The sequence below is a fragment of the Physeter macrocephalus genome, chromosome 14 (genome assembly GCF_002837175.3).
Source record: "Physeter macrocephalus isolate SW-GA chromosome 14, ASM283717v5, whole genome shotgun sequence".
Lineage (NCBI taxonomy): Eukaryota > Metazoa > Chordata > Mammalia > Artiodactyla > Physeteridae > Physeter > Physeter macrocephalus.
The window spans coordinates 72047355-72071423 of record NC_041227.1 but is presented as its reverse complement, the minus strand read 5'-3'; the positions used below and the strand labels follow the sequence as shown (position 1 = coordinate 72071423).

The window sequence follows — 24069 nt, the reverse complement described above, 5'->3', positions numbered from 1 at the left end:
CAATTCTCTAGGGAATCCCTTTTCCTGGTATTAATCTTCGCGGCAGCGCTCATTAATATGATAAAGCTCTCTGGTTTTAAACAGCTCTTCAGACCCAAACAGGCTCTCCTTGAATGGGAGATTTAATTGTTTTCTCACTCAGCAAACAATCAGGCCAGGAGAGCAAGGGCACTGCAGACAAAACACCACCCCTCAACTCAGGAATGAAAGGCGTGTGTTTCCATTCTCTAACAGGCAGAAACGTCAGTGGATTTCAGAAAAGCTGGCTCAGTCGAGAAGAGAGAGCTATTGAATTCCCCCTTCTGGCTGGCAGACAGGTCGGCCACAGGGCTCTCTCTTCCCCTGTCACTCCTGTTGATTTGCCTTCAAGGTGGTCATTCAGAGAGAGTGAAAGAAAAAGCCACTGTTTGCCACTTCAGGCCCAGAGATTTAGCTGTGACTCCTGCCTGGCTGCAGCTTTCAGCACGGCAGCTCAGCCCAGAGGCTCCTGCAAACGGATGGCACGCCGTGCCTTAGTGCCGTCTTTGTTCACATTAAGTAAGATCCTCTCACAGAGAGATAATAATTGCCTCCCCCGCAAAAAAACCCACAGCCAGGGGCATGGGTTTGATGGATCAGTGGCTGGCCCTGGATCAGCAAATTCCATTTTCCTCTATACTTCAACTCAGTAAATCATGTTTTTAAGCTTATTGACAGTCGGCATCTACTCTGTTTTATTACCTGCTGCCTGACTTCGCTCTCTCCCTTCCACTGGCACTTCACTTTCAGGCTATCTGCATTCTAGCTGGAAAATTTTGTAAAAACCTAATTTTCAACTTGTATCAAAACACATTTAAAGACAAGTGACCATGCCCCGATTCACTTCTAACGTGATCATTAATCAAAATAAGACCAATTACCAATCACTGCCGCAGTGTGGTAGAGATTGCTAGAAGTTCACCAAAACCAGTAATCTTTTCTTCTTGAATGTATTATTCAGAGGTCATGTGGGAAAACAGTCACATTTCTGTAAGCAGTCACTGTTGATATTTATAACTGTGCTCTCCCACCGCCATTTCATGCTCCCTCTGTTTTCAGTCAGGTCCCAAGCTGGTCAGGGTTCTTGACCTTGTGTGGTGATATGAAACTTCATTTGTGAAGGGTTTGAATATTGGGTGGCCCTGCCTTCACATGATTGGTATGGTTTCTTATTGAACAGAGAACTAGGAAATGGCTTCTCCAGAGAATCTCAAGTTTGAAGTATGATCTGGAATGCCAGCATTATGTAGCAGCAACCCAATTTACCCTAAATAATCAAGACCTATCACTTCAGCCAGCAGAACAGCAACCTTATTTGCCTGTTGGTTTAATGGCATAAACAGCCCCAAAATGACCAGGTGGTATGCTAAACTTCCCATTTACCCTACCTGTGCACTCTGCTGGAAGCACTCCGCCTGTGGAAATTAAGCCTAAAATGGCAAGGATGGGAAGCCAATTATCTGTGAGTTGGTTATCGCGTCCTTTGATTCCCAGACCTGTGTATTCAGGCTATGAGAAACAGCACTGTACGTTGGTCACTTATTGAAAGTGTATTCAACATCAGATTTTCAGCATGCTTTCTCCCAACTGGTACTACAATCAACTCTTAATGAAACCATTTCCTGTCTCTCTGACCAGCTGCCTATGTGTAATGTGATACATAGTAAGACTAGTAAATTCCATGGGCATGAGTCCATTGCACACTTATTTTGCTATAAGATAGTTTCCTTCATCAGAAGCAATGTTGTATAGAATATAGACGTGGAGAATAAGACATTCAATAAGTCCATGGGTTTCAACTCTGGCAGAAGCACTGAAAGAAAGGAAGGAAAGTATGTATCTATCCAAATAATACATATATATAATATTATATATGTATACCTTCAACTATATCATTTATTTAATTTATAAAATTAATATAATAAATTATATATACATAATAAATTATTATTATTTTTAATAGAGAAGATGGGAAACCAAAAGGAATAAAAAAGATTTTCTGAGAAAACCAGATCACTGAACTAAGCTTGGTTTTGTTATTATAAACCCCTAATTTTCTCCATATCAAAGCTGTTCAAAAACAAAACAAAACAGAGTAAACAAACACATGTATAAAAGTTGAGCAAATTTAAACCTTACCAGCACTCACTGGTTATCTCAGAGTTGTAGGGAATCCTTTTGCTCTCTCTGAGAACAATTGTTTACATACTGTGTAACTTTTTCCTACTTCACCAAGAGAAACTCTTTGTCCTCTCCCCAAATGTTTTCTACTCAGTTTGCTTTTCTGCCAGGAGATGTCTTTTCCAGCCATCTAAAGAGGGTCTCTCCAAATATCCACTTTCTCATTTGCCCATGGGGCTGTCCATACCACCACTGACAGATTCAAATCATAGGTTGGAAGTATCTCATTGAATAAATGGATTAAAGACAGAATAAATGAAAGTTCCAATTCTAGTAATTGTGAAATAATTTATATCTGACTAAGCTTCATGCAGATAACAATGATAAAATTGTGATAAACAAAACAAAACAAAACAAAACAAAGAACAACCTTTTTGGCACTGGAGGACAATCAAAGCAAGCAGAAATTGGAATGGATTCAATGCTTGAATGAGAGAAAATTCATTGGTGACAACTATGTTTATTTAGCTTTTCCTCTGAGAACTGTCCCAGTATGCTCAGTGTAGGTTGCCTAGAACTCAAACAAAAATATACAGTCTTTTATCTTGGGGTGTCAGAAGGAAGAATTTGGGGCTTCCAGAATAGCTGAAAATTTAAGGAGAGGAAAATGGTTCAAAGGAGGGAAGTACAGAAGGAGAAATCCCTAAATCTGCATGTAAACTCTCCTTAAATCCTTGACTGACATCTGAATTATGCATATGTAAGGGAGATGCCAAGTCACCCAGCAGAGAGCAACAGCAGGAAAATTGAAAAACTTGAGGTGAGATTTCAGCTGTGACCTACTTGAGGAGAGATAGAGTTCAGAGTCTGAATCTTAAGTTATAAAGTGTTGATAAACACCTTGGGCTGTTGATTTCTAAGAAGGGTCATGCCTTACATGTAAAGACAATTTCCCAGGACTAAGGATTCATTCTAAGAGAAAAACTGAAACTGACCCACCCTAACAAAGGATAAAACAGAACACTCACAAGTTCAAGGTAATTAGTCGGTAGTTAGATCACTTGCTAGAGCAAAAAGCAACTCATCCAAGGAAGAGAAAATAATCCAGAGTTTATGCAGCATCCACAATGTCTAGTACAAAATAATCATTGGACATGGAAAGAACAATCAAATGTGGTCCATAGTCAAGAGAAAAATCAGTCAATAGACTAAGACCATACGATAACTCAACATTGTAATTAACAAACAAGGAGTTGTGAGCAGTAATTAAATACGTGATCAAGGACATAAAGTAAAAGATGGTTCTAATTAGTGAACAGAAGATGAATACCAATGGAGAAAGAGGAACTGTATTTAAAAAAGAACCAAAATTAAATCTAGCACTTTAAAATATAACATTTGAAATGAAAATTTCCCTGGGTGGGCTTAACAACAGATGAGATACATTAAAAAAAAAAAAAAAAAAAAAGTCATTGTGAACTTAAAAGAAAACAAAAGTCTGAAAAAAAATTGAAGTTCTCAGAATGTGGGACAATATAAAATACTCTAATATATGTGTAATTGAAGTCCCTAAAGGAGAGAAAAATGCCAGAAATAATATATAAAGAAGTAAGTATTAACTTCCAAGAATTTGGTGAAAACCATTAACCTACACTTCCAAGAAACTCAGAGAACCCTAAGCAGGATATATATAAAGAAAATCATAAGTAGGTCATAGTTACACTGCTGGAAACCAAAGATAAAGAAAATGTCTTCAAAGCAGCCAGAGAGAAATGACATATTATATACAGGGGAACAGTGGTAGTATTTATAAATAACTTCTCTTTTGGAACAATGGAGATGAAGAGACAATGGAACTCTCTACCTAGAATTCTATATCAAGTAAAAATATTCTTCAAACGAGAAAGCAAAATACAAACATTTCAATGAAACAAAATTTGAGAGGATGTATTGTCAGCAGACCTGAATCTTAAGAAATGCTAAAGAAATTTCTTCAGGCTGAAAGTAAATAAAACCAGACAGCAGTTAAGTTCTGTGAGGAATGAAGGATGCCAGAAACGATACATCCAGTCAATCCTCATTATTCATGGATTCTGTATTGGTGAATTTACCTATTCGCTAAATGTGTAACCCAGAATGAATATTTGTAACTATTTTGCAGTCCTTCACAGACGTGTGCAGAGTGGGGAAACTTTAGAGTTGCCTGATGTGCACTGTTCCCACCTGAAGTGACATGCTGCCTTCTTGTTTCAGCGCTCATGCTGTAAACTAGTGACCTTTTTGTATTTTATTTAGTGCCATGGTTTTCACACTTCTGTGCTTTTGTTGGGATTTTTCTGTTTAAAATGTCCCCTAAATGTAATACTGAAGTGCGGTCGGCTGTGATGTGTGCCTTATGTGAAAATATGTGTGTAGGTAAGCTTAATTCAGGCACGAGTTACAGCTCTGTTGGCCGTGAGTCCAATGTTAATGAGTCAACACTGTATACTACTAGGGTGTCTTTAAACATAAACACACATAAAACAAGGCTCATTGTTAATTAGTTGATGAAAATGTGACCAGAGTCCTGCAGGGACCTAACCCTGTATCTCCCTAGGGACGACAGTTTAATATTCACTTACTCAGTGTTCACAGAGACTTAATAGAACATTACCATTAATAATGGAGTATATCAGCAGATAAGGAAGTCAATAGTTCCTTATTAAGTTCTTCGAAGGCACAGGAATATTTAGTTTAAAAATGTTAATAATGTTTTATGGGTTTATAAGGTACGTATATGTAAAATAAGTACAAGAACAACACAAATCTGAGGGGAACAGTAAATGGAGTTCTATTGTACTGTTTCAGGATTCTTATATTTTATGTGAAGTGGTACAGTATTAAATCAAAGTAGGTCATAAGGGTGTATATTATAATCCCTTGAGCAATCACTACAAATTAATATGAAAAATTATAGTTTAAAAGGCTATTTAGTGAGTTAAAATGGAACATGAAAAATATCTGATTAATTCAAAGAGGTCAGGAGAGAAAAAACAGAGGAACAGAAGACGGATGGGACAAACATAAAACAAATAGCAAAATGGTTGGCGTCAATACAACCATAGATCAATGAATACATTAAACGTAAATAAAACAGATTGAAAAGCAAAGAATGTCAGACTGGATAAAAAGCAGGATAAATGAATGAATAAACAAATGAATGAACAATCTTGGAAAACTGGATCAAATGGGGTTAGCGGATATTTTGTCACTACTGGTAACCATTTAGGGAACTATTACCCCCTATTCTCAGCTCACACAATGTAACGGCAGGTTACACAATGTAACGGCAGGTTACATCCCACTCCTGGCTCCAGGAAACCCAGATCTGGGCATTCAGAGCAGCTTCTCTCTATCCATGGTGATTGATTAAGAAACAGGCACATGAACCAAACTACACCAATATGAGGCACAACCAACAGTTTTGCTGCAATACTAGAAGCTCTTTTCTCACAAGTTTATAAGCTGATAAAACTGGATCTTCTGGTGGCCATCTTTGCCTGCTTGTTGATGAAGACAACACAGATAAAGCAGAGCTAAAAAAATATACACATATTTCTGATGTTATCCTTCTAGCCACTGGATCCAGGAATGCCTGAAGCTATATATACCCTGTCTTAGCAGTTATTTAAGAAAAAAAAAAAAAAAAAATCCCTCTTGTGGTTTCTATCACTGTCAACCAAAAGAGACCTGGCTAACACAAGTTGCAAACCAATTATTTTCCAAAAAAATTCATAGTATTGGCTGAAATAAAATGTATCTGTTAAATGAGCTTGTTTGTAATTTCTGACCATTTTCTTCAACCATGAGAAATCCTTGCAAACTCATAAACCAGAAATGATATAGAGAGCTGCCTTTAACTCTTTGCAATTGATGGATAGTGTTCATGATACATTGTGCCCTCTAACTTCCACATGACATATTAGGAGGCCCTTGAGGGTGTGCTCTCAACCAACAGCACTTCCCTCTTGGCTGTTCCCCTTAGAAGCTTCTTTACCTTTTCCCCAAACTATTTACTCATTGTCAGTGGCCGTGGGTCTATATGTAGCAATATTAACTGCTTCTTCCCACGTCACAGAAACACTATTTATATACACAGGAACTAAAGCTAGATGGATTGCAAGTAGATGTTTATTTGCCTACCCTTGATGCTTTGGAGGATTTGACATAATCAATACCTCATGTGACTGAAAAAGGATATTACTTTCTAATCTTCATAAATTACCTCCCCAATAGTTGACTTTCTCATACGTCTTTGCTCTGTAATGAAAGAATGATCTTTTAGGGACTTGCAAAATGAGTTTGCCTGTGTCTTAGAATCTTCCTCTACAAATGTCTACTGTCACAGATAAAGAAAACAAGTCCGATGTCAACTGATTAAGCATACACCGATGTGGATATGATATATTGATCAGCACTCACTCTGCACTCAATTCAAGAATCAGTCTTGGGAAGCTTTGCAAGTAAGAGCAAAATGGCTACACTGCTATTTGTTTATTCACACAATATGGCAGATTCTCATTAAATGCCCAATGGATTGAATTGAATCTATGTTGAAACAGATTTGTGCACAGAATGCAAAGGAATACATCTGAGGAGATTATTTTCTGTAGCTCAGGAAGCTGAAAAGCAGAGCATTGCTACCTCCGCCTTGGAGAGAAGAAGCAGGGTTTCGAAGGAGGAAGCATTCAGCTGGTGAGGAATAAGGAGAGGGGGTGGGGCTGGGACTAGAGTGAGGCCGTCGAGGGTTTAGGGAGCCAAGCAAAGGCGACACTTGCTTTCAGGGACCCATGTGATCCTGAGAGCCAGCACCTCACAGTTGCGCCGAGGGGGCCTCACTCCCCTTGCCCTAGTCTGGCCCTGAGTGTGGGGTATGGGTTACAGGCAAAGAAGGATGGAGGGGGCATTCTAAGCATAGAAAACAATGTGTGCAAAGAATCAGAGACATGGGCGCAGGTGTAGGTAGAGAAGGAGGAAGAGGTAAGTCCTTTTAATTGCAGAGAAGGATGCAGGGGTGGACGGGGATGGAAGGGGAGGGGTGCATAAGATGAAACTAGAAGGGTGGGCTGTGGCCAAATTGGAAATGGTCTTAAATGCAGTGTGGGGATTTTTGCCTCTTTATCATAGACAAAGGGGGAACAAAAAGCCTTACGTTCTGGGTTGTTTTTAAAGGATCACTGTGATAAAATGGTGTGGAAACATGGTTTGGAAGAGAAACACTAAAGCTAGAATAAATCTGGCAGGAGGCTCTCTGTGGAAGAAAAGAACAGATGTCTTGGAGGGGCAGGGAGCAGACTTCAGCTGGACTTGGTCACTGAATGTGTCTGATGAGAACAGGACACGCGTAACTCGATGATCTCTAGGCTGGGAAAGTGGGCAATTCGATCAACTAAGAAAGATAAGAACAAGAGCTGATTAAGGGAGGAAGCTGGTAATTCTGAGTTTGGGGCATGGTTTAAAACATTTGAATAAGTTAGCTTGTATCTTCATCAGCTTGGGCTGCTGCAACAAAAATACCATAGGTTGGGTGTCTTAAACAACAGAAATTTATTTCTCATAGTTGTGGGAGCTGGGAAGTCCAAGATCAAGGTGCTGGCAGTTTCACTGCCCAGTGAGGGCTCTCTTCCTAACTTGCAGACAGTCTCCTTCTTGCTGTGTCCTCATATGACATTTCCTTTCCTCGGTACAAGCTCTCTGGTTTCTTCTTATAAGGGTACTAATGCCATCATGGGCTCCACCCTCACGACTTCATTATTATCTCCCAAAGGCCCCTGTCCCCACATACCATCATAATGGGAGTTAGGGTTTCAACGTAGGAATTTGGGGACTGCAAAAACATTCAGTCCATCAACACTTGGATAACTTTTTGATTTCATTGGCAAGAAAACTGGATTCCGTTCTTTGGCACTCTGTAAACAAAGCCAGCCAGAGCTGCCTTTAATCCATTTTTCACATTTTCACAGCTGGTCACTAGGACTTGATGGGCAAATGAGATCTCACCAGTGACTTGACCCACTTTAGCTCAGGAAATATTTTTTAAAAAAAGCAATTCCCAGTTTTACTTGGAAAAAAATAAGCAAGCTTGTCCCTGGAAGCCCAGTCCTGACTTCACGGCCCCAGCTGACAATCTCTTGGCTTTGGAAATTCATGTAAATTGTCTCCAGGGCCTTACCATTTTTCATAACCTTTATTTTAAATCAACTCATTGTTTCTGATCCCTTAGGCCTCTGCTGAAGAAAAGTTGATATATCTTAGAACAAAAGCAGACACACACGATGCATACTACTCTAGCATATTAGTCAAATGTCAAATTCTCCTACTGCCTATTTTCAAAAATTAACCTTTCATCTCCTCCTCCCTCAGCAACCCCAAAATAAATTCCCATATTGTTATTATTTTTTCACATCTCCTGGATCTCCAGATGTAGATGAAGGCATAGCATGGCTCAGGGTTGATTTCAAAAGCTATAAGCTAAAGCCTGAATGGTTGTTTTTTTCATTCCACATCTTGCTAGCAGAAAATACACACACACGCGCACACGCACACGCACACGCACCGATTTCATTCAGCTGTGAACATGACAAGAGATACCTTTTTACCTTCACTATAGCACCTCCCCAGTGGAATTTCTCCAGCCCTCACAGCCTGAGCAGAGTCTGTGTGCACAGCCCTTGTGCCTGCTGCAGCTCTCAGCATGCTGCATCGTAATTGTCCATTTCCTCTCCTGCTTCCCCACGAGAATGGGATCTGTGTTAGTGCACAGACCCAAACTATTTGACCTCCATGGCCTAGGACAGTAGGAAGCACAGGTATGTGTTCCGTAAATGCCTGCTGATTACGTGAATGAATGATGGATGGTCAGGCACTCATGGTATTGAATAAAATGTCCTGCCTCTGAATAGCAGTGTTGCCAGAGCAAGACTTCTCTCCCATGCTGTTCTCTCTGCACAGTAAAGGCCCTGCCCTCCCTGGTCCTTATCAGCTTCCATGGTGACAGGCTTGCAGGGTAGCAGGTGGGGGTGAGGGGGCGCCTTGTGAGGTTCCCCCAGAGCCCAGGCTGTGGGTTTACAGGTGAAGGAACCCCTAGCTCTGACTGCCTGGCTCACCTCTGAGGACCTTCCCTCTTCTTTTGCCCAGGGCATTCCAAGGAGGCCCCCTGCAACTTGGGACCTGGACATGAGAAAGGTGTTCTCTCTCCACAGCTGTCACATTATTTACCTTGAAGCCCATAAGCTCCAGGATCGCAAATTCCAATTCGGAAACATCCAGGAAAATGATTACAAAAAAGACACTGGGATGCTGCGGTTTAAAAAGACACGTTCTCTCCTATTGCACCGACTACGCTATTTCCTCTGGTTGACCCGCATGTTTCTAGTTGATTAAAAAATCGACTTTGTCTGGCATTCACGTGCTCATGTATTCAGTCAACAAACATGGCCAAGTACCTTCCATGGTCCAGATCTATCTCACGCTTCACTCCCTGTGATGAAGATCTTCCTCGACTTGCTAAGTCTGAGTTAATGACTCAGCCAGCACATTTCACATTCGTTTCAATTATGCATTTGCTACTTTCACTCCCCCTCTCCATCGTGGGATGCTTGAGGAACAACCTAGCCTAGATTTAGGTCTAGATTTCCAGCATTCATCACGCAGACTCACGCATAGGACGAGGGCAGCGAGAAAGTGTTGTTCAGAATCCCACATTGTCTATGAAAGCCCACTCTTCAAAACCACAGATTGTTCAGGGATAAATACTACATTTTTCCCTATAGGTTTTGAATAATGCCCATGGATTTCCTTTTGTTTCTTTTTGACACTAACAAGTGACTCTTTATGAAGAGCTCCCTTAGTGCACTTGCCTTTAAGGTGGACCCCACACCACAGTCTGCATTATCGGAGAATAACCTGTAACCTTGGGCAGAAGTCTACAGGTGTTGGTTCCTAGAAGGAAAACAGACAAACAAACAAAAATCCCCACTTCCTGAGGATTCTTAGGGGTACAATAAGGAATCCATGGTAATTTCAAGGCCTTAAGGACAAAGCAGTAGTTCAGAATCTGTGGTCATTTTATAGCCAAGGGTTACACTGGACTATCTAGTGTCCTGAATTTATGAAGTGGACCATCGTGTTACCAGCCAAATGCCCTAAGTCTTACATATTATTAATTAACCTATGAGATTTAATATGCCTAAGAAGGTCCGGCACAGGCCAGCACCATCCCCAGAATGGGACAGAGTGTTGAGTAGTCTGTGATTTCTAAGATATCCTGCAAAAATAGGTATGGGATCACTGGCAATATAAACAGCCAATAAGTCTTGTATTACCTGGCATCACTTTGTTGGTGGTCCTTTAGGTCAAACAGACGTGAGGGAAGGGAATTAGAGAAAAAGGGAGTCGGGGGGAAAGAGGGACACAGAAAGATAGAGACAGAGACAGAGATGGGGAGGAGAGAGATTGAGAGCCTAGAGGGAGATACAGTAGATGCTGGAAATGCTGCTGAAGGCGGGGTAGACACAGAGCGGTACTCTGGCTCCTTCCAATTTACTGCCTCCAGTTTCCCACGGATTCCTCCATTGGCTGAACCCAGACAAAGTCTGGGAAACGCAGACTGCAGGCCAGGCCCCGGGGGACAAAGCAGGCCGGGAAGGCAAGGCAGGTCTGAGGTCCCAGAGTCCCAGAGAGGGCACGGCAGCTCTGAAGCCTGCACAGCTTCACTGGTCGGACCAAAGGCTGCACATGCCCAGAGCAATGACTGGAGGGTTGTTCTGCAAGGAACCACTGCCAGTACCCAATGTTCTTGAAGATATGTATTTACCTGGATCAGAGCAGTGGAGAAGTGACTGCTACGCCTTGTCATTCCTCCCGACCTGTGTGGACAACTGGGTGTGCAGCCCAGAAGTTCCGCCCCCTCTCTGGGAAGCATCATCTGGAACCTCGGGGGGCCCTGAACGGCTGAAGCATCAGATGACCCCGTGAGAGGAGGCAGCTGAGCCGGGGCTAGCACGCACTCTCCCCTGCTGGGCTCATTAGAACTCCAGTTGGACAGAATATATTAACACCTCAGAACCCTCTTCCTGTGCGACAACACAGTGAAAACATGTCTCCTGTTTTCCTCCCAGCACGTGTGTTAACATGTGTAGGGCAGGGGAGGGAGGAGAGGTTTTCACTTCAGTTCAAATCAAAGAAAGAGGAGGCTTTCCAGACCCTAGTCCCCGGAAGTGTGAGAGGGTAAGAGCCAGGAGCCGTGGGCACCAGGCACCCACCAAGCTCCCAGCCCTGTCCTCAGCTCAGGACCCAGCCCACGCCAGAGGCTGTGGTCACAGGATCACAGGGGTAAAGGTCTGAGACTCGAGGAATTTAGGGTCAGAGGAGAGTCAGCTATTAAACTGGCTTGATTTAGGAGACCTGGGTATAAATCTTGGCCCTGCCCAATCATTTGTTAAATGACTTTGAGGCAGATGATATAAACCTCCTTGAGTCTTAAAGCTCTCATCTGAAAGATGCTGTTCCTCACATCATCGGGAAGATGAAATAAATAGGATCCCAGCGGTATGTGAGTGCTAAATAAATGCACATATGTGTTTTTGTTAACTTTCCAAGAATGAGATTGTGATGGATTTTCTTGACTCAGAGCGGGAACAGTGATGATTTCGATCATGATTTTGGTAGGAGCAAAGGAAACCCTTCTCTTCACTTGAATTTTATCAACAAAGGCCTCCAAGCCCAGGAAAAGGGGGTGGACCCTGCTCCTGGGATGTGAAAAGGGCTGTAGATGTTCCCTGCTTCTCCCCTTCTCTCCTCAGAGGAGCAGCGCCCTTTGAAACCTACAAGGACCCTGTGGGGCTCCTGGGCACAGAAGTTTTCCCTTTTTTTTTTTTTCATCCCCCATTTCTTGTAGGCAATATTCCAGCCTCCATGACCTTCCCGGAGTTCCAAAGGACAGATTGGAACAGTTGCTAATCAAGGGAGGAGAAGCCAAGAAACCAGCTGAGGCAAGATGAAAGGGACCAGAGAAGCTCATCAAGTTCAGGAGACCACCTGAGACCCTGCACACACCCTCATCTTGTCAGTAACCCCACCCTTGAGCTACTGCTTATAAAACCCCTCATCAAATCCTCCCAGGTTGGGACACAGTTTTCGAGGGTAGGAGCCCGCTGTGTCTCCCTTTGCATGGCAAAGCAATAAAGCTATTCTTTTCTACTTCACCCAAAACTCCGTCTCCGAGATCTGATTTGGCCCCGGCGCACAGAGAGGCTGAGCTTTTGGCATCACCTTGTTCACGGTGGCCTGGGGAGTGGACATTTGTTTGTCTATTACAAGGTGACTCTGAAGTGAAGTTCTGCCTTCACTCAGGAGGGATGTCGCTTAGCAGCTGCACCCCCCAACCAGGTCTGTTCTGCTCCTGGCTGTGTCTCTCTGGCTGGTTCCCTCCCAGTGCTGTCCCCAGAGTACAGCCTCCTTTCTACCAGTCTCCACGGCAGTGGAGCTGTGCACCTCAGAAATAGCTTAACTGTTTCTTCCCCAGGGAGACCATTCCCTCCAGGGTGAGCTCACTACCTCTGCCGGCCTCTCCCAGACCAGTTGCAGTTCCCTGCTTTACACTCTCCCAGTCTGTTGTTCATTTCCTTCAGAGGATTTTTATCATGGTTATAATCACATGCCATCTTGAGTAACTAGGTCTGTGCACTTCATGAACGCAGGGACCCTATCTGTCCTGTTCTCCACTGTGTCTCCAAAGACTGCAGAGCTATTGGTGCATGATAAACCCGTACTTAGTGTTCACTGGATGAGCGAATGAGTGAATGAACGAATGATGAATATGTTTGGCAAGAACAGTTATCCTCTCTGGGTCTCAGTTACCCATCCTGTAAAATGAATATCCTATTACCATCATCCTTGTCTTCTTAGGGTAATGTGGTATGAAAAACTGGAATTCCACACTCAGCCAAGGACCCACGTGTTCCTACCGGCCTGCAATTTATGGTCATTCTCATCCCAAACTGTTCATCCATAACAGACGAGCTGGAAAGTGATGCCTGCTCCAGGTATTCCATGCCTGTTTGAAGATCAGTTATTAAGACTGAGTAATTCCTAAAGGCCAGTCCAGGACCTGACCCCGTTCAACCCCAATCTTCTCTCCTTGGGTCTCCATCCCAAGTCCTGGCATGTCTCACCATCAGTAGAAGTTCCAGGAAGCCATGAGGAAACACTGCCCGCTCAGGTCAGTGGTGACCTCCTGCTCATTCAAATGCCGCCTCCCCACACCCCAAGGCAGCAGCGGGATATGGGTACCCCAAACACCACATTCCAGCCCTGGTGAGCTGGCCAATCCTCAGATTCACTCTTGGAAGGCCTGGCCAATCTCAGAGTCTAGAGCACTCACCACTCCAGGGCTGCAGAACAGATGACTGGATTTTAATTCCTTTGGTCAGGCCTTTCCCACCGTAGGACCTCTCACAGGACCTTGCTCATAAGAACTGAGGCCAGTTTTTAGCCTTAATTATGCAGCTCTAAGGCCAACCTTGACCACATTCACTAGGCACTGGGAATAGAAACATCCTTCTTCTTTGCCAGTAAAGGTCTATTTGACTTTTCATACTATGACATTTCAACCCTGTGCTTGTCTTGTTTTAACTCCAAGTATAGCCCCTCAAGATGACACCTCTAACTAGAATGGTGGCTTTGCAAATTGATGTGAATGTACTTGGCAGTGTCTTGAGATGCTGAGTTCACAGATCCGTCCTTCCAATCATCTGAATTCAGTTTGATGCCTTTTGGCCCCATGTCAACAAACACTGTGAATGTGTATGGTTATAGAGCAGGGAGTTTACCCAGCGTGGTTAGATGTAGATCAAAAGGAACAGATGTTTGCTTTAAGAATTGGACGTAGGGTTGTCCTCTAAACATACTTGTCTTCTGTTGCCAGCATGTCTAATGCTGTTGGATAATCTACATTTCTCTGTGGCATTCTCTCTGGTTTCATAGATTAAGTTATCCTAAGAATACTTTTAATCTCGTTACACAATTCTTCTTTTCCTCTCATTAAACATAACTGAGATCTAGCTTTGTGCCAAGCCCTGCGTTATGTACTTTGATAAAGAAATGGGGTTATTATCTATTTCTGTCTCGTATTCTAACATGAGACAAAAAAGGAAATGAATGGCAGTGTATTATGATACGTATAATATGGGTATAAGCAAAACGTCATAGGCACTCAGAAGAGGTACTCAAGGAAGGTTCAGAGACGTAGTGGCACTTGAACTGAATCCTATGTGAGAAGACAGAAGGGAATACTAGGTGAAGAAAAAGGCAAAGGCAAGAAAAAAGAGGGCAAAAGATATAAACAGGAAGTTGACAGAGGAAATTTTAAAAGCCAAGGAGCATACGACGATACCTTCAAAATCACAGTAATTAATTCCTATCAGACTGGGAAATCTAGAAAGCTGGATAATGCCAAGTGTTTCTGAGATGCAGAGGATGTAGATTTTGGAGCAGCCATTCTGTAGAACAATCTGTCAATATTTAGTCAAATTAGGTACACTAATGCTCTCTGGCCAGCAATTCAACTTCTGAGCCTCTATCTCCCAGGGAAATTTTCATACAAATCTATTGTAGCATCACTTGGGGTTCTGGGGAGTTGGAGGCAACAGATGATAGTGTGGAATGAATTAAAACTGAGATTAACATAACTCTAAACCTGAGACTATAAAAGGAGAGAGACAGAAAGAGATTGAAAATGGGGCGAAGGCACTGCAGACAAAGGCAATGAGGCTTGGGAGAGAAGGTGTATTGTTTTCTGAACGTCAGAAATGTTGGTCCTTCGGGGTCATTGGGTGTGCATGGAAAGCAATGGAAGAAGGACTTGGACAGGTAGGTTGGGTGTAGACTATAAAGGGCCTTGTAAGTCATGCTAAAGGAATAGACACTTTATTTCATAGGCAGTTGAGTTACAGGGTAGACAGTAACATGACTGGATTTGGATTTTAAGCTAATCATTTGATTAACAGCTTCAGGGAAGAACTGAAATGACAGATTATGTACCAAGGACCAGTGGAATCCTAGTAATAGGAGGGAAGTTCTCAGGGAAGTTCTCAATTTTTAGCTGCATCTTCCCTGCCACAGATAAGTAAAATGACAATGACCTGTGAACAGTGTCACGAAGGTGCCCAGAGCCCCACCTCTGTCTGTCCCTAAGGGACATCTTCTACTTCTTCTCCAAAAGCCATGAGCTGTCCCCAGAACTCTCCCTCTCCAGCCAAACTCCATTCGTCAACTTCTTTGAATTGGTTCAGTGCAGAATCCTAGGACTGACTGACTAGTAAGACTTCGTTTTTCACCCTTGAGACTTGAAAGATTCTTCCTCCTACCCACACTTGTTCTGGCTCACAGCCCAACATTCCTCAGGAAATGGAGGATCAGGGATGATGACTTAACTTGGAAAAACAAAAAGACTCCCCCCCTCCCCCAGGGGAGGCTTCACATTAGAAAATCAATGTGATTCACCGTTTTAACAAACTTAAAAGGAAACTCACCAGAGCAGCTCAATAGATGCAGAAAAATTCTTTTCAACAAATGATGTTGGAACAACTGGATAATGTCCCCTGCCCCTCCCCAAGAATGGTCTATCCATACCTCACAGTATATAGTAAAATTACCTCAAAATGGATCATGAAACTGAATATCAGACTGTGAAACATCTTAAAGAAAACTTAGAAGAAATTCATTGTGAACTTTTGTCACTCAAAGGCTTCTTAGGTTCTACTGAAAAAAAAAATGCCAACATCCATGGCAGATAAAAACTCTCAGCAGCTTAGGAAGAGAGGGGAATCTTCTAAACTTGGTAAGCACATCTAAACAAAACCTATAGCTAACATCATTCGGTGAAAGGCTGAATGCTTTCCTCTTAAGATCAGGAACAAGACAGAGATATCAGCTCTCACCAGAGGTTCTAGTAGTGCAGTCAGGTAATAAAAAGAAAGAAATAAAAGACATTCATATTGGAAATAATGAAGTAAAACTGTCTTTATTACAGATGACATGATTGTAAAGGGGATCATAATATGCCACCCCAAAGTATGCCGCTCTGGCATATGGATTGTTTCAAGAGGAAGGCAACTGAGAGTCAACAGATGCACGAAGACAACTTCTTGGAGCCTCTCTTATCTGACTAAAAACAGAAAATTCTGAGAAAGGAGGTTGCTATAAATTCCTCCTCCAGGGGAGTTTTATGGCCACGAAGAAGACAGAAAGTCAGCATCAAGAAGAGTCTGTATAAACAAACCTTACTAAAATAACCCTTATCTTCCATTCGTTTCCCCATATATTTATCTTCCCACAATTTACTACCCCTAGAAGCCCCAATTCCCCTTTCCTTTGTCTAGTTACTTTTCCTTATCACACTTGGTTAAAATGGTATATCAGGAACTTCCCTGATGGTGCAGTGGTTAAGACTCCATGCTCCCAATGCAGGGGGCCTGGGTTCGATCCCTGGTCAGGGAAGTAGATCCCACATGCATGCCACAACTAAGGAGCCCACCCGCCACAACTAAGACCCAGCACAACCAAATAAATAAATATTAAATGTGAAAAAAAAACACAACATAATTCTCAACTTTTAAAATGGTATATAAGCTTCCAAGTCTAACCACTTCTTTGGGTTATCATGTCTTTTCTCTGTATCCCCCATGCATGTAAAATTTAAAATAGTAATTAAATTACTATTCCTTTTTCTCCTATTAATCTTTCTTTTATCAGTTTAATTCACAGGCCCCAGGCACAGAACCTGGGAAGGTAGAGGAATTGATGATGTAGAAAATAGGATGAAACCTATCAAAACCTAATAAGTGAGATTAGCTTGGTTGAAGATTATAAGACAAAATCATCATTATTTTATTACTATAAATGAACAGTGGAAACTTGAAATTAAATTAAAAATACTTTTTACTAAGAGATTGACGAACAGATTCTAACATTTGTATGGATATGCAAAGCACCTAGGATAGCCAAACAGCTGTGAAAAAGAACTAGAAAGCTGGGGGACTAACATTACTTGATTTTAAGACTTACTAAATCCACATATATATGGAAAACCGGTTTTCAACAAAGGTACAAAGGCAATTCAGTTGAGAAATGATAGTCTTTTCAACAAATGATATTGGAATAAGTGGGTAATTTCTCCTCCCCCTCCACCCAAAATGTCTATCTATACCTCACAGCATATAGAAAAATTAACTCAAAATGGATCATACAACTGAATATCAAACTGTAAAACATCTAAAAGAAAACTTAGAAGAAATTCATTCTGAACTTTTGTTACCTAAAGACTTCTTAGATGTGACACCAAAAGCACTTCCTATGAAAGAACAAATTAATGAATTGGCTTTTATAAAAACTGAAAACTTTTGCTCTTCAAAAGTCACTATTAAGAAAAGCCACAGGGCTTCCCTGGTGGCACAGTGGTTGAGAGTCTGCGTGCCGATGCAGGGGACACGGGTTCGTGCTCCGGTCCGGGAAGGTCCCACATGCCACGGAGTGGCTGGGCCCGTGAGCCATGGCCTCTGAGCCTGTGTGTCTGGAGCCTGTGCTCCGCAACGGGAGAGGCCGCAACAGTGAGAGGCCCGTGTACCGCAAAAAAAAAAAAAAAAAAAAAAAAAAAAAGAAAAGCCACAGACCGGGAGAAATTATTTGCCAAACGTGTATCTGATAAAGTGCTTGCATCGAAAATGTAGAAAGAACTCTCAACATATAATTAAAAGAAAACATATTTTTAAATTGGCAAAAGATCTGAATAGACACTTCATCAAGGAGTATGTGAGGTTGGCAAATAAGCACATGGAAATATGTTCAACATTATTAGTCATCAGAGAAACGGAAATTAAAACCACAATGTGATACTACTACATACCTAATACAGTGGCTAAAATTAAAAAGACTGACCATGCCAAGTGTGGACAAGGATGTGGTAAAACTGGAACTCAATAGAATACTACTTAGCAATATAAAAAAATTCACTAACAATAGACACAAGAATGAACCACGGAATAATTCTGCTGATTGAAGGAAGTCAGACCAAAAAAAGAGTATATATTATATGAAATTCCATTTATATAAAACTCTAGAGAATATAAAGTACTGCCTCAACTCTGACTGAAAGCAGATCAGTGGTTGCCTGGGGTGAGGGGGGAGATAGGTGGAGAATACAAAGGGACACACAGGGACACAAAGAAACTCTCAGGGGTGATGGGTACATTTATTATCTTGATTGTGGTGACGGTTTTGAAACAGGAGGCAAGTGGGGCAGGGCACAACTTTTAAAAGAACGACATAGCCATAGGACATGACAAAAACTGGTTATGTTAGGGGAACCACTGACCGAAACGGCCCACCCTGGCCAGGCAAGATAGTAACCACTTGTATGAGTTATCTTACAATAGGAGGTCCTGGTAAGGAATGAAGAACTAACAAGTTACCACCAACTGGAAGAATTCGGGAAAAGGTCAAAAGGAGAGAGGAGATGCCAGTCCATATGTCCTACCAGCCTCCCAGAATCCTTCTCACTGGAATCATCTTGGCTGAGTGATGTGCTCACCACCAGGAAGGACCCTGAGTCAGAACGATTGGCCAGAGACAACCCATAAACTAACCCCATTACCATAAAACCCAAGACTGGGAGCCACGTGGCTGTGGCTGTGAGGACCCCACTGCTCTCCACCCGGGCCCCCTTCCCAATAAAGTCTCTTGCTTTGTCAGCACGTGTGTCCCCTCGGACAATTCATTTCCAAGTGTTAGACAAGAGCCCACTCTTGGGCCCTGGAAGGGGGTACCCCTTCCTGCAACAGTTAGAACCAACTAGGTCCAAGATGGCGGAAGATTCAACTTCCAGTGGACCTTGAGCCTCATTATACGCTCACTGTAATACATTAGCATCTAAATAACACACCCACCAGCACCATAACAGTTCTGAGGTTAACCATAAAAGGCCAAAGAGTGGGCAGTGGCCCAATTCCTTGAAATCCCTGCCCCTTCCCCGAAATAGTTGGGATAATCCTCCTACTCATTAGCCTATGAAATTACCCAGCCCATAAAAACTAACCACACCATATTTCAGGGCCTCTCACCTTCTGAGATGGCCCACGCGCTGTCTGTGGAGTGTGTTTCTCTCTAAATAAATCCACTTCTTACCTATCACTTTGTCTCTCACTGAATTCTTTCTGCAATGAGACATCAAGAACATGAGCTTCATTAAGTCCTGAGACCAGGTGTGTGATCTTAATTAAAAGACCGTGGGTTCAAGTCCCAAGCTGGGTTTAGGCTGGGTTCAAGTCCTGGTGCATGGGTTCAAGTCCCCATCTGAGTTATACGGTTTCAGTTTCACAGGTATATTCATAAATAAAAATTTATAAAATTGTGTATTTTTAACATCAGCATTCTCTTATATGTCAATTAAACCTAAATAAAGATGATCAAAATAAATTTTTACAAATTTGAAAATGGAAAAAGTAATGGTCAGAGAGTGCAGGGAAGGACCAGGAGATGCTGAATGATAAAAATCAAAGGAAAGATAGTATCTCAGAGAAGAGAGTGGTCAGAAGCTGTAATGCTGACAAGAGACTCTGTCAGAAGAGGAAAGACAATACCCTCATGTATAAAATGACGCTAGTAAGGACAGCTCTCTAACAGGGCTGTTTTGAAGATTAATTTTACCTCTATCTAAAATGCAATGGTTGTAATATGCAATCAATAATTTTAGTCATTAGTATTAATGAGACATCCAGGTTAATGCTATAGCAGTTAAGAGCATAAAATAATTTACAACTGAGAAGATGGTAGAAATCAAGGCTGGCTTCCTGGAGGAGGTGTTACTTGATCAAAGACATAAAGAATGCAGTGTACTATTATTTAAATTTTTATGTCTCTGTAACCTGTTTGCACACGCTCTGTAGCATATTCAGTGTGTTCTGTTCTTATATCTTCCCTCACCAGATCAGGCCCAGCTCCAAACATAGTGTTAAACAGTTTTAAACCTTCAATAAATGCCAGAGTCACAGAGTCATGGAATTTTAGATTTCTAAGAGACCTCAGAGTCTTGCTAGTTCAACTTCCTTATTTTACAAGCAATTGAATTGTATTTTAAAGCAATCAAGCAAAAAGGAAAGACACTGAGGTAGGCAGGTTTTCTGACCTCATGGTGGCCTCAGGCAAACCTCTTAACCTTTGTGGGATTTGGGTGTTTCATATGTAAAACAAGGGCAAACTTACTGCCAGAGGACAGTGGGCTAAAACCTGGTATCTCCCTCCCTCCACCAAGGTGACAGCATGAATTCTTATATCTTTCTCCTTTTAAAGTCTGAAAAACATTGGAGGTTCAGGCAGTTGTTTAATCTTATAAGTGGTAAAAAAAAAAAACAAAAAGAATCTACCAGAGAAGGTGCACAGACTTGGGAAAACCATGCTGGAAATTCTAGAGTCTCAATTTCAAAGCCAGCTCCTGCATGTGAATTTGGGATGATCTTGAGTATGTCAAAGCATGTTGAATCAACTCCCTTCTTAACTGGATATACTCACAAGGACGTCCTAAGACATCAAAGGATGAGCCTCAGTGACCCTCTTGTCCTCACCACCACAAAGAAAACTACAAGCTCAGAAATGTATCAAAGATGCACTTGTCGCATCTCTCATTATGCACTAAATATTACACTTGATTCTCACCTGCTATTCGTAGTAGGTACTTGCTAAAAAGTCACAGCAAGTGCTGAATTAGCGAATACTGAATCACTGCCCCTTAGCATACATACAGAATTAAGTTCCTGGAAGCCTCTGGTCACAACATCCATTAACTGATCAATACAGAAGCTTGTTTTATATGTGTTTCTGTTTAAAGACACTTTAGTTAATATATACTGTTGATTCACTACCATAGAACAGCACGATAACTCATGCCTGAGCCTAGTTTATCTAACACATCACAGCCTTCTTGCACACAGGAACACTAGATAGCATTTCAACACTGGTTGCGGGCCATTTTAAATAGCAAAATCTCCAATAGAAAAAGCATACACACACGCACATACACACGGCATTAAACAGACCATGGACAGGATACTTGTTCACGGCTTGAGAGCTGAAACAAGAAAGCAGATTGCCTCTTGTTCAGCCTCAGCTGGGAAAGTGTATGCTGGCAACACAAATTTTTCGCCACTCTTCTTATGGCTGTGAATGGCTGCAAAAGTACTATGAATATTTATCGATTGGGGGTTACAAATGAACTTCAGTGAGCCAGTGGGTGAATCTGTAAATACGGAATCCATGAATAATGAGGGTTAACCATCCCTTGGTACTCAGCAGCTTCCCTCCCTTCTAAGCTCTCCCTGTATGGCCACTGCTAGGATCCAGAAAACTACATTTAACAGGCTCCCTTGTCATTCGGATTCTTATGTAGGTTCTGCCAGTGACAGGAACTCACATCATATGTGGCAGGTGGGAGAGAAGCAGAAACAATTACAAGCCTTGGACAGAGGTGGGCAGGTGCACAGATTTCAGCAGAAGGCGGTCTGATGTTTCATGGTTTTTTCCAAGCTTTCTCCTGTGAATCACCTGCTTCGTTGGGTGGCTCTTTCTTGCAATTCCTGCAAATGCCTGATTTCCTGGGATCATTGCTGATTTCCCCTGGTGTTGGCATCCTCATCTTTGCCAAAGTTCCAGGCAGCACCTATGATGTTGTGATTTATGATAGGAAATATATATTTGTTTTGTCCCGATTTATGAAACACCGTGCCTAAAACCCTTAAAAATTCCTAAATAACAAGAACACTAGGAGCATCTTTTGCTCTAATGAGTGACCCTGGGTGGCTCCTGGATGGGGGCTGGTCACCAGAAAGACCACGCCACGATTGGAAGCTTGGAGTTTCCAGCCTCAGCCCCCATTCTCCAAAGAGGTTAGAGGGGCTGGAAATGGAGTTAATAATTGGCCTTGCCTACAGGAGGAAGCCTCCACAAAATCCCAATAGTATGGGGTTCAGAGAGTTTCTGGGTTGGTGAAGACATCTCTGTTCCAGGAGGGTGATGCACCCCAACTCCATGGGGACAGAAGATCCTGCATTTGGGACTTTCCCAGACCCCGTCCTATGTATCTCTCCATCTGGCTGTTCATCTGTATCCTTTATCATATCCTTTAATAAAATGATAAATGTAAGTAACCGTTTTCATGAGTTCTGTGAGCTGCTCTAGCCAGTTAATCGAACATGAAGAGGGAGTCATGGGAACGTGCAATTTATAGCCCCATCAGTCAGAGGCACAAATGACAACCTGGATTTGCAATTGACGTTTTGAAGGAGGGGGCGGTCGGGGGAGTGTTGTAGGACTAAGCCTTAACCTGTGGGATCTGACTCTATCTCCAGGTCCATAGCGTCAGAATTGAGTTAAACTGTCGCGTACTGAGCTGATGTCACAGAGAACTGCTTGGTGGGGGAAGACCCCCGCACATCTGGTATCAGAATTGCTGTGAGTCTGATGGTAGCATGGGAGTAAAGGAGAGACCCAGGAGGAAAGACTGAGGTTTTTCCTATTCGGCACCCAATTCCCTGGGTTAAATCCCTTTCTGATAACAACATCTAGAGCGGTTGCTGTGTCTCTGACTAAAATCACAACAGCAAACCTGTATCTAACCATTATCACTTAGAGAGACCGAAACTTAACGGATTTATTTCAAACTAATACATTTGGAAGACAAACGGCCTCCTCTAACGAGCAAATTGCCCTCTCCACATCCTAACTTGCACCATGTCCACGTCCATGTTCTGAAAAGGATATCAGATGATTTGTGTTATCACATATTCAGATAGAACTAACATTTTTAGGTTACTGGTGAAGTCCCAGGCATGACGCTAAGTACTGTAGAAAAATGATCTGATTTGATCCTTACCATGACCTAGTGGGGAAGGCAATATTAGCTTTTACAAAATGAGTACCATAGACGTTTAGTTCCCGGACCAGGGTCATGAAAATAGTAAAGGGCAGAACAGTGATTCAATACAAATTTTCCCACAATGGCCCTGTTGCTGCTTCCCCTAGCTGAATCCTTCCAGATGATTCCATATCCCCTCTTTCCCTCCCACCGCCTCAATCTCTCATTCGCCTTTAATAATTTAGGGGGAGACAAAGTCAGGTTTTGATCCTAGGAAAGAATAACTTGTGTATTTTACATTTTGTTTGAAGCTAATAATTAATGACAGAGGACCCATTTTCTCCATCACTGATGCGGTTATGAAATCAACACATCCTTGAGACAACAACCTTGCCTGTACATCCACCTAAATTAGTCAGAAAATGACTGCTCCTTTTTCACATTTGCAAAGTGCATGTGGGTATGGAGAATCTCTCCCCTGGGTAAACCTTTACAAGGTGCATAATCTGGATCACTTCTCTGCTGACTCTCAAGTCTCACCAGGCTGTGAAGTCTACCACTACACAGATCTTAGTGTATTCATCACTTCATTTGAGCCTTCACAGTCCGAACAATGTTATGAGCCGTATGCCACATATTCCTTTATTAAACATTTATGAGCACCTACTATGGGACGGGCATGACGCCTGTAGCTAGAAGTGTCCTTGGAGTTGGGGAAAAGACCTTTTTCATGGACAGGCATGAACACCTCTTTTATGCCATGTGATCTGCCCCTTTATGGGGCAGATGGTGAATAACGCCTTGAGTTCTTCTCTTCTGAGAATGAATGAGAAGCCTATTGTTATGGACTGAATGTCTGTGGCCCTTGAAAATTCACATGCTGAAGTCCTAACCCCCAGTGTGGTTGTCTTTGGAGATGGGGACCTCTGAAGTAATTAAGATTAAATGGGGCCATAAGGATGGGGCCCTGAGTAGACTGGATTTGCGAC

At 42.2% G+C, this 24069-nt stretch overlaps 1 long non-coding RNA gene across 10 annotated transcripts in view; it reads right to left on the bottom strand.

The window, feature by feature from the left end:
• The window catches only part of LOC114487735 (uncharacterized), a 182004-nt gene that overhangs the window by 111062 nt on the left and 46873 nt on the right, over positions 1-24069 (bottom strand). Inside the window, exon 3 of one of the 10 annotated variants that reach the window (XR_008619289.1) lies at positions 1765-1831. The exons of the other annotated variants lie outside the window; for them this stretch is intronic. This is a non-coding gene — a long non-coding RNA (uncharacterized lncRNA). Of the gene's footprint in view, positions 1-1764; positions 1832-24069 lie in introns of those variants that run through there. 10 annotated transcript variants of the gene reach the window in all.